The 15,615-nt window shown below is 43.6% G+C and overlaps 1 long non-coding RNA gene across 1 annotated transcript; it reads right to left on the reverse strand.

The window, feature by feature from the left end:
* Positions 1-5,449: 5,449 nt before the first annotated feature.
* On the reverse strand, positions 5,450-7,157 carry LOC122903957. The gene is made up of 3 exons (XR_006384121.1): positions 7,098-7,157; positions 5,954-6,099; positions 5,450-5,812 (listed from the first exon to the last, which is right to left on the reverse strand). It is a non-coding gene; the product is annotated as an uncharacterized LOC122903957 (long non-coding RNA).
* Between the last annotated feature and the right edge of the window lie 8,458 nt (positions 7,158-15,615).

The raw sequence follows: 15,615 nt of genomic DNA on the forward strand, positions 1-15,615 counted from the left end.
AGAATATATTAAAATCACAGAAGTAACATTGATGATCATCTATTAGATCAAACCTATAACCATGTGTTCTTTTTTACCCCATGTGTTCTTAAAAGTATATTCAGTGACCAATTTTCAACCAGTTTTCTTGTTTTGGGTGCTGTGTCAGACTCTGGGGAGGCCGTAATGAATAAGCAACTGCCCCTGCCCAATGAACCCCACATCTGGGGAAATTGAAATCTGACTACAACAATGGGGTCAAGCAGCAGGTGTTAGGGGCACATGTACCCTCTTCCTGCAGACTGAAGTAGGGCCCAGTGAATGCTCTCTCAGAGATGAGGTCCCAGTAGAGACCTGAAGAACAAACAGGATCTGGTAGAAGAAGAGGAAAGAATCGGCTGGCCAGGCAGTGGGATCTGCTGGTGCAGAAACTTGGAACAGGAGGGAGTGTGGCATTTTGGAGGGCTGCAGGAAGGGCAATGCCAAATGAGGTCCATTTGTGCAGAGTGACGTGGGACATGACAAAGCAGTGCTCTATCCCCCTGCATTAGGAGAGGCTGAAAGTGACCTAGAATGAGGCTTCAGAGTGTGCCGTTTTAGAGTATAAGAGGAAGTCATTAAGGGTGTTGGAGAAAAGCACTTTGGGCTCAGTTGGGGTTGCAGCCAGTAACCCAGTATGTCGGGTGCCAGAGTACAATCCCCAAAGTACAGAGCAGTGCTGGGGGAGAGGCTAAGGGGATGGGGTCTCCATGAGGTTGAAGAGCAAGTGTAATTAAAGCAAAGCCATGGGGGAAGGATGAAGGCTGTGGGTGTAGGCTACACGTGGGTGCACTTCCAAAATGTGGTGGTTCCAGGCAATGTCCCTGGTGTACATGGGAGAACAAGGCTCGGGGTTGGGCTGACAGCTCTGGCATGGAGGCAGAGCAGTTTAAGAAGAGAGTTTCCCTTAAACTGCACAGAATAAATTAAAATGAACAGGAGAAGAAGGAGGAGGAGGAGGAGGAGGGGAAGGAGGAAGAGGAGGAGAAGAAGAAGGAGAAGAAGAAGAGAATTTGCTTGGGGCACCTGGGTGGCTTTTGTTAAGCATTTGCCTAAGGCTCAGGTCATGAACCCAGGGTCCTAAGATCGAGTTCTATTGGGCTCCCTGCTCAGCGGGAAGCCTGCTTCTCCCTCTTCCACTCCCCCTGCTTGTGTTCCCTCTTGCTGTGTCTCTCTCTGTCAAATAAATAAATAAAATCTTTAAAAAAAAATAAGAGAGAGAGAGCTTGAGAAGAACCAGGGGAGTGAGGAGCGGTCCCTGAAGGGGACTATGGAGAGATCGAGGATGGGTCAAAACTCCAACTGCCCCACAGAAAATTCAGGGGCAAGGTATGAGGCAGATGGCACAAAACAGGTCTTCAAGCAGCAATCCCACTCTGGGCTTCCAAGTCTCTTTGTTTAAATAAATAAATAAATACATTTTATTTATTTGTTTTTTTATTTAGTGGTGGTGGTGGTGCCCCTGGGTGGCTCAGTCACTTAAGCATCTGCCTTTGGCTTAGGGCATGATTTCAGGCCCTAAGATCCAGCCCTGCTTGGGGCTCCCTGCTCAGTGGGGAGTCTGCTTCTCCCTCTCTCTCTCTCCCTCTGCCCCTCCCTCTGCTTGTGCACGCGCTCTCTCTCTCAAACGAATCAAACCTTAAAAATGAAATTAAATAAAATTTTTTGTGTTGAAATATACATAGTATGAAATGTACCATGTTAACCATTTAAAGGTACAGTTCAGCGACATTATACTCCCATTGCTGCGTGACTGTCACCACTAGCCCTCTCCAGAGTTTTTTCATCTTCCCAAACCAAAAATCTGTAGCCATTCAACAATAGCTCCCCATTACCTCCCCACTTCCGTGCCTGGGAACCTCTGTTCTACTTCCTGTTCTAAATTTGCCTTTTCTAAGTACCTCCTAGGAGGGGAATCATACAATGTCTCCTTTTGTGTCTGGCTTATTTCACTTCCCATCATGCCTTCAAGGCTCATCCATGCAGCAGCCTGTGTCAGGCTTTCCTTCCATTTTAAGGCTGAGCACTATTTCATTGTAGGTGCATACCACATTTTATTCATGCATTTGTCCAGGGTGTTTTACCTTTGGAGTAAAAAGAGTCGGGAGAAGTTAGCAGGGAAGGGGAGAAACCCAGAGCAGGAGAGGAATGTAATCCACTCTCATTTTACATAGAAATGTGGAAACTGTAGTCTGTGGAAGGTCTGAATGGCTCAAAGTCATAAAGAATTCAAGTCTTCCGACCTTCAGACTGCTTTTTCTTCTGGTCCCGTGTTTACCCCCAAGCTAGTCTGAATTCAGCCGAATTCCCTGACCCGAGGAGGACTATGGGTGGGGCAGATGAACAGATCCTGGAAGTCTGACCAGGGGCTGGAAATCCCACAGCACGATGCCACACCAGCACAGAAAGGGAGCTGGAGAGACTGTTCCCAGGCAAAACTGTGGAAGCTCTTTTGGGTCCCACCTCACTGGGTCATTGATCTTTTCTTCCTTTCTACCTTCGCTGTTCACGCTCTCTTTAGCCATCTTGTTCCCTTTCTTCTTCATCTCAGCAGGATAGAAACGATCTCTGCTGACCAGGTAAAAGATTATTTAGAAGTTAGCTTAAAGCACTATCTGTGCCCCTCCCAGGAGATTTACATTTTAAGGGGCAGCTTCAGGAAATGGAAAATTTGAGGAGCCCAGAGAATGGGACTGTAACAGTAGAACCGCGGAGGGGGTGAGAGCGCCGTATTCAGGTAGGAGTGGGGTGAGAAGGTTGCAGAGGGAAGTGGGAGGGGAAGTGTCCGCCCTGCTACCCCTCCCTGGGAAAAAAGGAGGCTCACTCACAGATGCACTAGCGCTTTGTTTTTTTTCTTTCTCAGAACATGATTTTAGCTTCCTTGCGTGGGGGAGGGGGATGCATCTTGTGTTTATTTGCCATCCAGACAGCATGCATTGTCGCTTTCTGAGCATGGTAAGTTCTCCGTCAAACCTGGGAGGACGATTAACCACTGGCCAAATATTTCAGACTTGCACGAAGGAGCCGGGGATAATAGAAGGGCTTTTGTTGCTACTTTATCCTTCAGATTTATCATGGGTCAATAATATGTAAAATATTGTCATTGAAGAACATCTTCCTCTTTTAACCTTTGAATAGAATATGCTTCCTTAAGTATTTGCTTTATTTTTCTTTATCCATTTTTATTAGTGTCACACACACATACACACATCACCTTGCTCTTGTATAATATGTAGAGCATAACAAAATCCAGACTGTACCAGAATCCTCTTAAACTTGCTCGAATAATTATTTTTTATATAGAGTGCTCCAGTTGCCTCTAACATCAGGGTTACCCATGAATAAATGCAAGTACACAATCCCTAGGTAGGGAATCAGAGTTTATGAGAAAGTAATTTTATTTCCTTCTTAGATTTTATTCGGACTTTGTGTGTGTGTGTGTGTGTGTGTGTGTGTGTGTGTGTGTATGATTTCTGTGAAAACCAAATGTCTCCAGGTCCAAAGCAGAATGTATGAAACAGTAAGGGTACTACTATTTGGCCAGTATTTTAAGGTTGGTAATATACATTATCCTCATTTAATTCTCACATCAGCAGTGTGAGCTGGTCAAGATGGTAAATAGTTGCTAATTTATAATGTGGAAACTAACTCTTATACATGACTTGGAGAAGGCATAAAGCTAGCTGATTTGGACCTGGGTCTTCCTTCCAAATCCCAACCTTTTCTCACTATATTATGAGCTAGTCATCACTATCTGCATATCTCTACTAGACTGGCAATTTAGTCTTGATGCCCAATTAACTTGAACTCTCTGCCAGAACCAACAAACGTAGCAAATGGCAATCTTCTATCTCATCTCAAATGTGTGTTTCTTTCAAGTGGTTGCCTAATCAGGTTTGCCATGGTCAAAAAAAGAATGAAATGTATTTCATTGTAGATACATTCTTTTTTTTTTTTTTTTTTTTTTAGATTTTATTTATTTATTTGACAGACAGAGATCACAAGCAGGCAGAGAGGCAGGCAGAAAGAGAGAGAGAGGAGAAAGCAGGCTCCCCGTGGAGGAGAGAGCCCAACGTGGGGCTCGATCCCAGGACCCGGGGATCATGACCCAAGCCAAAGGCAGAGGCTTTAACCCACTGAGCCACCCAGGCGCTTCTGTAGATACATTCTTAAAGTGGGCTATTTAAAAAAAAAATGTTTCACTATAAACTTTTTAAAATATCATTTACCAATCCACAAAATTGGGAAATAAGATTTTAAAAAAGGTTTAAAACCGAAAAAATACAGCTAGCTAAAATGTCAGTAAAGTGTACTTATAGGACTTTTACCAAATCAGTGTCTAAAATATTTTCTAAACTCGAAATTATCCAAGCCTATATACACAAAGAGAAGCTCTTTGGGATTTATTTTTCGCTTATCATTTATTTACAAGAATCACTTGGTTTGTCCTGTAAATAGATATGATACATACTAGGAGAATACTTACCTACAGAAATGGTAAATATTTATGCCCATTTTTTTCTGCTTCAAATAGTTTAAATACATTTCTTGCTTTTACCTTTATGTAATACCTTTATATCATTTATTTTTTGCTTATTTTACTAAAGAAACTTTCTCTTCTTTTAGAAAATTTTATTTCTTTCTAAATTATACTCCCTTCCACCAAAGTGTAACAAAGTCAACAGGCTACTTGTACAGTCATGAGAAAACCAACAAGGATCTCCTTCAGAGTAAGGCTGAAGGGAAACAATTTGTAGTAAAGATTTATTCCCTTATCCTCCCCTCCAAATATTACAACTCTCAACAAAGAATTCTTGTTTAGACTTATTGAAAGTGTGTAGCAGGGTGGTGTTTAGAAATACTACAGATCTAAATGTACATACGCAGCATTGCTAACTCAGAGTGGGCACAAGGAAAATGAGAATTTCAATTTGTTACCATGACATCTCCTAAACAAAAGAAAAATATTCAGAGTACAGGATTTTTTTTAAAGTCAGTATCAGGACAATTCCTTAATATATTGATAATTGCTCTTGTAAAAACTAGTACTAATAATCAAGGATCAGAACTCTCACCATAATACTCTTTTCTTCCACTATCATTACTGGTGCATTCGTTTCAGCTCAATTTTAAAGTTACAGATCTCTAGTTTAAAATGAGTATTTCTGCCCATTAGCCTTAAACAGGGAGTCACTGTTCCAGAATTTCACTTCAAAACCACACACACTATTGCTGCTAAAAGAGATTTAGATGTTAATTGTGACAAAAACATCCAGATGGTTTAAGTAAAATTTATTATATCATTTTTTTAAAAAAGTTATGCTTAATAGAAAAACTTACTAAGAGAGGGGCATTCAAAACTGAAAAACACAGCAATATAAAATAAATTTATACCTAAGGCTACCCTGATTTTTGTTTTCCTGAGCCGATCACTATGTATTTAAGAATTTAAAGGGTTACTGGGCTCCGACCAGTACTGCCCAGGACCATCCTGGGAATTGGGAACAATGGTGAGCAGGAGGCAGGAAGAGCTGCTGTGGGATGTTAACACTCTGGCGGCACAACAGGCAACAGCAGCGTAGGTTGCTGGGTGCACGGTGGACGTAGGGATGCAAACTGGTCCTTCACTTTGAGCTAGGTGAGGGAAGGGAGGGAAGCCACGTCTTCAGAAAGCAGGAGACCGGGAAATATTGCAGAAGCTAGGTGGATTCTCCTGCCTCGGAGAACTGAAAGCAATTCAGGTAGGCTGGACCTCGGGGAAAGGTGGTAGGAGTGGCCGGTGGCAAAGATCCCGCTGGAGACGCAGACGGAAACGGGATTAGGAGGGCCTTACCAAGCGAATTTAAGGAGATAGGACTTATCCTTAGGGCAACGGAGATTTTCTAAAAGGTTTTAAACGTGAACACGACCGGATTTACTTTGCAATAAAGTATACCTCTCCCGTGGCAAGGTCGAGATGGGGGAGGGGCAAAGCCCGAGGCCGAAAGACTAGTGAGCACAAAACCACGATAGTCCAGGTGGAGGACGCTGGTGGCCTGTACAGAGGAAGTCAGAGCGTGGCAGGAGCGACAACCAGACGACCTGAAGGACGGAAGTAAAACGGATCCTTAATGGCTGCGGCACGGGGTTGGGGGCTGATGACCGAACTGCAGTGAAGCAGTTGCTGAGATGGGAGACTCGGGCAGTTCGGAAGAAAGGTGCGGAGCTCCGCTTAGGACACACAGATTGTCAGATTTCTGTGACACCCAAGTTAGATATGCGAGCTCTCAGCAGGGCGGTCTGGAAGCAGGACGACCCTCTGCGGATGGACCAGACACCACCCGGAGTGTGGAGGAGACAGCCCTGGACGGCTCCCCAGGGAACACCCCCCCACGCAACTGGACAAGGCTTCTAAACTACACTTCTTCAAATATACTCCGAATCACAAAACACGCTGCGAGATCATAGGGGAGTTCATTGCTCTCATTTCTTCAGGTGAGAAAAATGAGACTTTAGGGTAGGGTTTGTTCATGATCACCTGACGGAGAGTCTCGACTTTCCGTCATCCAGCCAACAGAGCCCTTACTCTACCCTAAAAATTAACTCAGTGGATCGGATTGCTGAAACATTATTTCTCAACATTTCGGTAGAGTGGATCACAGAAATAGGGCTTTTCACTTTTTAAATGCTTTTTGTTCCTTTTCTCCCAATCCTCGTGAAATACTGTGATCAACTTTCAGTTTTAATAAATATCACCAGACATCAAAAATATGTAAAAAAAAAAAAATTCGGATAGAGGAAAATTTTAGAACCTATCTCCACCAGTAAGCTCACAACTTCTTCAAGTTCTCTGAGCTGCATAAATAAACCTTGACAGACTCTGGCTTTACGCTTATTAACTCGGCACGTCCATCCCCGGTCCTCCTATCTCCAGGACTTGCCTAATCGCTCACCCCTCCCCGTCCCTCTCCCTCTCTCCCCCGCCCCCCCTCGGGCCGCACCACCTGCTCCCGGCACCTCCCCCTCTCCTCCCGTTTGCCCGCCCGCGCCGGTTCTCACGCGCGGCCCGCGGCCCTCCCCGCCGCTCCCGCCCCTTTCACCTCCTCGGTGCCTCAGGACCCGAGCAGGACCGCTGCGAGCCTAGCTTCCCAGCCCCTCCCGCACTCCTGCTTTTCCCCGCCCGCCCTCGGGCGCCGCGCCCCCCACGAAGTTCTCCCTCCCGCACTGCCCCCCGCGAGGACTTCAGAGGCGGTCCCTTGCCGGCCGGCGCTGATTGGCTGTCTCCCCGGCGCCCCGCCCCCCGTGCACGCGCAGGAGGTGGGGCGGGCCCCGAAGCGGGCGCGCGCGGCGCGGTCCCGCGGGCGGAGCGTCCGTGACCCGCGTGCCGGCCTCCGCGTCCGGGCCCGGGCGTCCGCGAGGTGGGGGCGGGCGGCGGCGGCGGCGGCGGGGGTGTACCGGGGCTGGGGACTCACGTGGCCCCGAAGCTCCCCCCCACCTTGCCCCAGCCGCGCTCCCTAACCGCGGCCAGTCGGGCGTCCCGCAGGGACTGGGAGCTGCCCGAGGGGCCGTAGTCGTCGCCAGCCCGGTAGCCCGGATGTCGCTGCCCCCCGCGGCGGGGCCGCAGACGCTCCTCTCGGCCCCGGGAGGAGGCTCGTCTTAAAGGGACCGCGCCGTGTTCGTCCGGAATGGGCGGCGCATCCTGCCCTCCGTGCGCGACCCTTGTCCCGAGGGGGCGCCGCGGCGCCCGCACCACGGGCCCCCTCCTCCGGGCGGGGCGCAGTTGGAGCTCCGCGCGCCCTGCCCCGGGATGGCCCCAGATGGCCGCCCAGAGGCCGGGTTTTCTCGGGCCCGAGCCGTGGCCGGTGGCGCCGAGCGGGGCCGGGAGGCGCCGGGCTGTGATTGGCCGAGGCCGCCGTGAATGCAGGACATTGTCTGGTCGCGGCCGTCTCCGTCCCTGCCCGCCGCCCTTCCACAGACCAAGATGGGTGCGGAGCGAGGGCTCTGGTCGCCAAGGTGCCCCCGGCCAGGGAGCGCCTTCAATGGTGGGAACACCACATTGGGAAAACGTAACTTTTACGAGATCGTGGGTTCTGAAAATGGCAAAAGGTGCTGTTTCAAAATACAAAATCATTCTCAACAAGGAAATAAAATCATGTTGTTTGATAGAAAGGTTTCCTTTAAGATTAAAAATACTAAGGTAATTGAAAAGGGCCGCCATAAAAACGGATTAGTTTGGTCTGCAAGAGTTCTCTAAGACCTATGATAATTCATCTGAATATCCTTCGTAAAATTTTAAGCTGTATATTCATGCATACGGATATGAAATAACCTTGTTCAGTACATCCTCTCTGGGTCTTAGTTTCCATATTGTAAAAAAGACTGGACTGGTAGCTTTCCAAGTTTGTTTCTATTGTTAAAATATCTCCGATTCTGACTCTAGACTTAAAATCATGACACGTCCTAGGTGTTGGATCACATCTCAAGGTCTTGAAATAAATGAGATCTCTTAAAGAGCCCTCGAGATGTCAGTTCTCAGATCATCTTTGAATATATGTGGGAGTTATTTAAGTGGAGTTGTAATCTTTCCTGTGTAATTTTGGAGTAAAGGGAAATGAGAGCAGTAGAGAAATGTATGGAGATCAAGAGCAGGGTTTTCTTTCATCCTAAAGAAGTTTTCTAGGTAATGGAGTATTATAATAAAGAATAGTCATCTTTCCTATTTTGTTCCCAGTATCAAAGGGGTAGAAAGATGGCAAAAGAAAGAAGACACATATGAAATAAGAGATACACAAATAAAATGTTTGGAGAGTTTTGAATAAAACTAAGTTGTATTTCTTTTGAAAAAGCTGGATAGGAAAAATTATTTTAGAGTTAAAAGCAGACTTGTGTTAATACAGATTATCTGTGTGTTTATGTATTTATGTATATATATATGTATATATATATTTAAATCTATTTAACTTTTTAAAGGATTTTATTTTAATTCCAGTATAGTTAACATACAGTGTTGCATTAGTTTCAGGTGAACAAAATAGTGATTCGACAACTTCAGGCATCACCAATATAGATTATATTATATTATAGCTTCAGTTTAATGCTGTCTTCAGAATTAAAAAAAAAAAGTCAATGATTTCATTTAATTGAAAAATCAACAAGAATTAGAGACTTGGAAATGACAAATGAAGGACGGAAAACATCCAGAAAACAAGATAAATTTAATGGACATGATTCATTGTAAGAGACATGACCTCATTCCTTATTAGTGGGATTTCCACTAAACCAGATTTGATGTTAAATAAATTTATTTTACAGACTTTCCTCAAAATTATACTAATTTAATTTTTTTTATTGTTGTTGTCGTTTTGTGGAATGGAAAAAAGGGAAAAGAAAAGAGATACAATGAAAAATTTAAAACATTGTTGCAGTTTCCTTAAATAACAGTTGTTCCAATCTCCTTTACCTCACCCATCATAATATAGGAATAAAAAAGCAGAAATCATCAGCATAAAGATTCTAGTTGTCCCCAGAAGTGAAGCATGAATAGTTGTGTGGATGTCTGTGAATGATGCAAGTTTAGTTTTGATCACTTAAACTTACAGAATTTAAATTGTTGATTTCTAGAATTAAGCTGATTTTACTTAAAAGTTATTGAAGAAGTGATTAAAAGTTAGGGATTAAGCTGAGTGAAATAAGCTGTTTATAATAAACACAAGCAGCAGGTTATATGATATAGTCTATAAAGCATGAAATGATAGCCAAGTAAGTGAGATTTTTCCAGCAAGTCTTTTCCTTAGGACTTTTGGTTTCGTATTCCATATATAACTATAGAATAATCTGTATACAATCATAACGTTTACCCAACACTTAGTATATACCAAACACTGTTGTTTTTTTTTTTTCCAAACACTGTTTTAAGTATCTTCTTCTCCTTCTCCCCCTCCTTCAATTCTCCCCCTCCTCCTCCTTCTCCTTCTTCTTTCAGATTTCATTTATTTGACAGAGCACACAAGAAGGAGAACAGGAGAGGGAGAAGCAGATTCCCTGCCGAGCAGGGAGCCCAATGCGGGGCTCCATCCCAGAACCCTGGGATCATGACCTGAGCCAAAGGCAGACGCTCAATTGACTGAGCCACCCACGTGCCCCTAAGTATCTTCTTAGATACTCAAAAAATCCCAGAGAGCAGGTACATTGTTATCCCCATTTTATTTACTTACTTATTTATTTATTTATTTAATAGGATATGTTTTGTTTTTTTTTTAAAGAATTTATTTGTTTGAGAAAGAACACAAGTGGGGGGTAAGGGGCAGAGGGAAGGGGAGAAGCAGACTCTCCTGTTGGGCAGGGCTCCATCCCAGTGCCCTGGGATCATGACCTGAGCCGATGGCAGACACAACCATCTGAGTCACCCAGGTGCCCCTATTATCCCCATTTTATTTTATTTTTGTTTTTTTTCCCCATTTTTCTTTACTTATTTCTCAAAAAAATATTATCTTAGTCTTTTTAATCTTACATTTTTAATTGACTAAATCTTTAAAGAACTCAGTGAATTTGTCTTTTAAGTTCCAGAAATACTGACATGACTATTTTGCTAGGACTACATTTTAAATATCCACTTATACTTTGTATATCTAAGAGTCATATCTTTATTTTCACTATCACATATGAATGAAGGCCTTCTATCTTATTTTCTTTATCTAGCATTATATCATACTCTTAAATTTGAGATAGTCTGTCTTGAGAGTTGTAATAGAAAAGATAAAAGAATGCTATGTCTTGGTTGTTTAGAAAGTATTTCCATAGTCAGTGATGGTTCAATAGGTAAACTAAGGCCTATAAACCTGAACTCCTTTACGGGTAATACTGTTCAGCAAGAATGTAGTACACGATTGGCCAAATATGGATTTGTTTAAATAAACTCAATTTAAAAAGTCTGAAGCTCTCCTCTTTGTTATTATTTAGGTAGTAGGTTATATTAATGATAGAAGTGTATTTTCAACTGCTTTTAAAGAAATTAGGTAGCGACTAATGAATTTACTGTCCTACTCAAAACCGTCTGCACTTAAGGTAAGAACCTTTGCCAGCAGGTTTAAGTTGAGAATCTTTGTCAAGGGAGAGATGTTGCTCTGAATCATGAATGGTATTACGAAGAACTGCGATCTCCTTGTTTTTTTCTTCTTGAAGATGTTGAAGCTTCCTTCTGTAGATGCTCTGTGGCAAAACAGTAGAATCTGGGTATGAGTTTGATTTAGTTTGAAGTCTTGCTGGTTTGGCATCAAACTCTAACTGTAATTTGATAATTTCACTTTGTTTCTCCTTTTCTTGAGTTCTTAACTTTGCATTTAACTCTGAAATTTCTACCTCCTTTTTCTCTATCAGGTCTTTATGCTTTTCTTCTTTTGACTCAATTTTTTCCCGCATATCCTGACGAGGTTTCCTTATTTCTACCTTGTGTCCCTCCTCTTTGATTTTCATTTCACTCATAAGTTTGGCAATAGTATTCTTATATTCCTGTTCATGAGATTTTAAATTTTCTTTCATAAGATCAACATTTCTTTTTAGTTGTTCATTTTCACTTTTCAAATCATGTTGAGATTTAATGGTCTGTTGTAGCCCTTTTATCATATTACGAAGAGCAGCACATTCTTCTTTAATTGAGATCTCCTTTGTTTGCATTACTTTTAATGAATAGTTTTTTCCAACTGTATATCCAGTATATTATTCTTTCCACTGGTTTCTATCATTTTCTCGGCTCACAGGTCCCTGCAGTTTCCCACACCTCCTCCTCTTCCCGGTGCAGGTCTGTCCCACAGGGCTGTCACCTCCCTGTATTCTCCCCATTTTAAAGATGCAGAAAGGTTGGGTAGCTTGCCTGAGGTCAGACAGCTGGGGGGACAGAGCTGAGAATCAGGCCTAGAATCCTGACTCTGCTCAAAGCCATGTGGCTAAGTGTTCTCAATCCCTCACTGAGCTGATTTAGTTATTTCTATGGATGTGATCATTAATGCACTTTTGATCAGATTGTTTCAACAGTTACACATTTAAATATTTTGCGCTTTCATCCATTTATATTTCAGGTGAGCCTATGGCTACAGGAGTGTCATTTGTGCTTAGTCTGCTAGAGAAAGACAAGTAGGCCTGTCACCTTTGAAGAAAAAGGCCCCTGAAATTTGCATCTCTCTTCTCTTTTTTTTTTTTTTTTTAAAGATTTTATTTATTTATCTGACAGAGAGAAATCACAAGTAGATGGAGAGGCAGGCAGAGAGAGAGGGGGAAGCAGGCTCCCCGCTGAGCAGAGAGCCCGACGCGGGACTCGATCCCAGGAGCCTGAGATCATGACCTGAGCCGAAGGCAGTGGCTTAACCCACTGAGCCACCCATGGACGTGGGCAGCAGCACATGGGAAAGTCCGCTCCCTTTTCTTTCTTTTCATTCTTTTTCTTCTTTCAGGCCTGTGGCTTCATGGGACCCCGAGAACAGAAGACCAGCTGGCCGTTTGGGGTGCCTCGAGCTGGTGTCCTTCCCAGCACAGGTGCTGATGTCCTTAGCCAGTATCAGCCGAAGGCTGCCAAGTCACTCAGTTCTCAGAAGACAGAGAAGGGAGGAGGCAACAAGAATGCATGACAGGAATTTGGGGATTCAGTAGCATAAAGCTGAGAGAAAAGGGGTGGCACCTTCCAGACGGTTTCCCCCCCTTTCTTCCTCAGTCTGTACCTTTGGCAGAGAAGTGGCACCGTGCTTCATGACAAGAGAAAAGGCCACTGCCCCTCGCATTGACCTTGGCCTCCATAGGCCTCATTCTACGGTGTAGCTCTGCCGCCGAGCGGGGAAAGGGCGCAGTCAGGCTCAAACCATTCCCTGTCAGTGCTTGTTCACCGGGCCTGCATCCAGAGGGTTAAGAAATCAGAAATAAAATTATTCTGAACGGGATCACTTGCGACTCATTAATCCATGTGATTTCTGATGCTCATTATCACTGAGAATTGAGTTGCCTAAGTCTGTTTAACTTTTGTGATTAAGGATCAGCATTAGGATTTGAGGTTCTGGGGACAGAGAGGAGGAAAGGATTGTGCTCAGCCGTCTTCCACCCCCACCGCTCCGCACCCAGTGCCCTTTGTCCTTGGCCAAAAGTGCTTCTCCATCTCCTGTAAAACCCTGACGGGGGCAGACAGCCCAACACGGGGGACAGGCCAGCACTGGGCGACCCGATCCACAAGTCCTCCTGCCATCAGTGGGTAACAGGTACAGCCACAATCGGTATCTTGGTCCTAAGGCGAGGGGCAGGTCTAACTGAAGACTGACCTCATTAGCCAGGGGCTGTCTTTTTATTTATTAAAGTTCTACAGTGTTCTATAACTAAGCTCGTACCATATGATATTTTTCAAATCCAAATATTTAAACATCTTGTGAATGTGTAAAACTATTTTAAATCTAATAGCAAACACCTACTCGTGTACCTTTGTACTAGTACTTCGCCCCCAACAGGTGGCCACCCTCTCTTCCTGGGATCCCGCACACAGCCAGATTCTGGTGCGCCATCTTCTTTCCTTAACCCTTCAGCCTGGGGTGGGGATGGCTTCCAAAGGTTACCACCCCCGATGCCTCACTTTGCTGATTCCTTTCGCTGAGCCCACACTTCTTACTAGTCTTTTCCAAAAGTCCAAGTGACTGTGCCTTTCCTTCCCTCCTTGGATGGGGTCTGCTTCGGACATCCATCATGATCTGGCCCTAGTACTGACACCTCCAGTTTCCTTTGTGGCCTTCCCCCCCTTCACACCGCAAACTACTCCTGTCCCCCCCACACTCTGCCCCTCGAGGATGCTGTTCTTTCTGTGGGGAAAACTCTGTGAAGACTTCCTTGGCCTCCTTCTACATGGGCCGCATCTCTTACAACCTTGACCACATTGTATTGGAATTGCTGCTTGGCCCCTTCCCAAAATGGAAGTTCCTGGAGGTCAGAGCTCATGTCATTCATCTGACATCTTGATGCTTCCCACTGTACCGTGCACATGCAACAACATGATGAAGGAACAGCTAAAGACAAATAGAAAATGTTTCATTTCCTCTATGGATTCTTTTTTCAGATCAGCTGTCTGGCTTTTTCAAAATTTAATCAATTCGAAGTTGAAGTTATATTTCTTTCAATCTTGTCAATATTGATGTAGACAAAATGATACCCTTTAATTAACATTTACACAATAGCGAGCTTTTACTATACTGGATACACCAGATATGTTCTCAAACGTGAGTAAATTAATATTTCCAATTCAAGTGTTTACAATTTAAGGTAATCTCATTTCTTTATTAGTGGTGAAGCTTTTTCTTTTCTTTTTCTTTTTTTTTTTTTTAAGATTTTATTTATTTATTTGACAGCGAGAGAGGAAACACAAGCAGGGGGAGTAGGAGAGGGAGAAGCAGGCTTTCTGCCAAGCAGGGAGCCCGATGTGGGGCTGCATCCCAAGACCTTGGGATCATGACCTGAGCCAAAGGCAGCCGCTTAAATGACTGAGCCACCCAGGCACCCTAAGCTTTTTCTTCTGCATAAAAGTAACTTTCTAGGTTATTTATTTGGGAAATGCTGCTTTCTTTGTATCAGATTTGCCTTAAGAAAAGGAATTCTGAGGGGCCTCTTCCCCTACTTATCTACATAAGTAGATTTAACTGAAAAGTATCATTTTTGCTATTTTTTGCCTGTAAATGAAAAAATAACAAGAACAATTTAACAGTTCTGTTCTTTTCAAGACAACACCACCGTCTGTGTGTTTTCGGCAGTGAGAGCAGGGGGCGGACCAGCTTCTCCCCTGTCCCTTACCCGTGCTTCTCTAGCTCTAGCAGAGACATTTTCTGTAATTGGTTTTCCACATTTGCCAAGAGCCTGTTTCCTCTTAACATTCAACATGTTTAACAGAAGTCTTGTAATAGTTCCAAAAATAATAAAGCGGGTCCCAAGCATAAAAATGATCCATACACAACACATTGTTTTTTTGTCATGGCTTTGGTTTGTTGAGTTCCTTTTAATAATTTTTTAGTGTCAAATCATGTGGTAGAAATGAAAAGGTTTTCTTCACAGTAATAAAACCCACGACAGATCTAGAATTAATGACTTGTGCATAGGGCAAGAGTTACCTGCCAGGGCCACCCCAGGACAGTGTGGCCCCTCAGTGTCCAGCTCTTCATGCTGTGTTGGAAGTGGGACATTCTGGTTAAATTTAATGTTGTATCCTCAGAAAGAACAAAAGCATTTTCGAGGTACATGCTTCCGATATATTGGGAAGGCTATTTTTAATCTGATGAAATTTATTTATCATGTTGTGAAATGTTAATATAAAAAAGCAACACGAGCTTATATTTTATCCACGCCTGCAATTACTTCTAGGAGGTGGTTAAAGTGTCCCAAAGTAACTTTCTCTGTTTCAATAATTAGATATTGGACAATTGAAAAAAATGTAGATTTCCTTTAAAATTGTTACTTAATTTACTGGTGTTGTAGTCAATATGATGATTACCACCATTGTCATTATGAATGAAGTACCTTTAAGCGTTGAGGGCATCTGGACTTTGGAAGAGGTTTAAAATCCCAGAGAGAAATCAGAGGCACTGGCAAGCAGGTAGCAGGGGAGTT

The sequence above is a fragment of the Neovison vison genome, chromosome 4 (assembly GCF_020171115.1).
Source record: "Neovison vison isolate M4711 chromosome 4, ASM_NN_V1, whole genome shotgun sequence".
NCBI lineage: Eukaryota > Metazoa > Chordata > Mammalia > Carnivora > Mustelidae > Neogale > Neogale vison.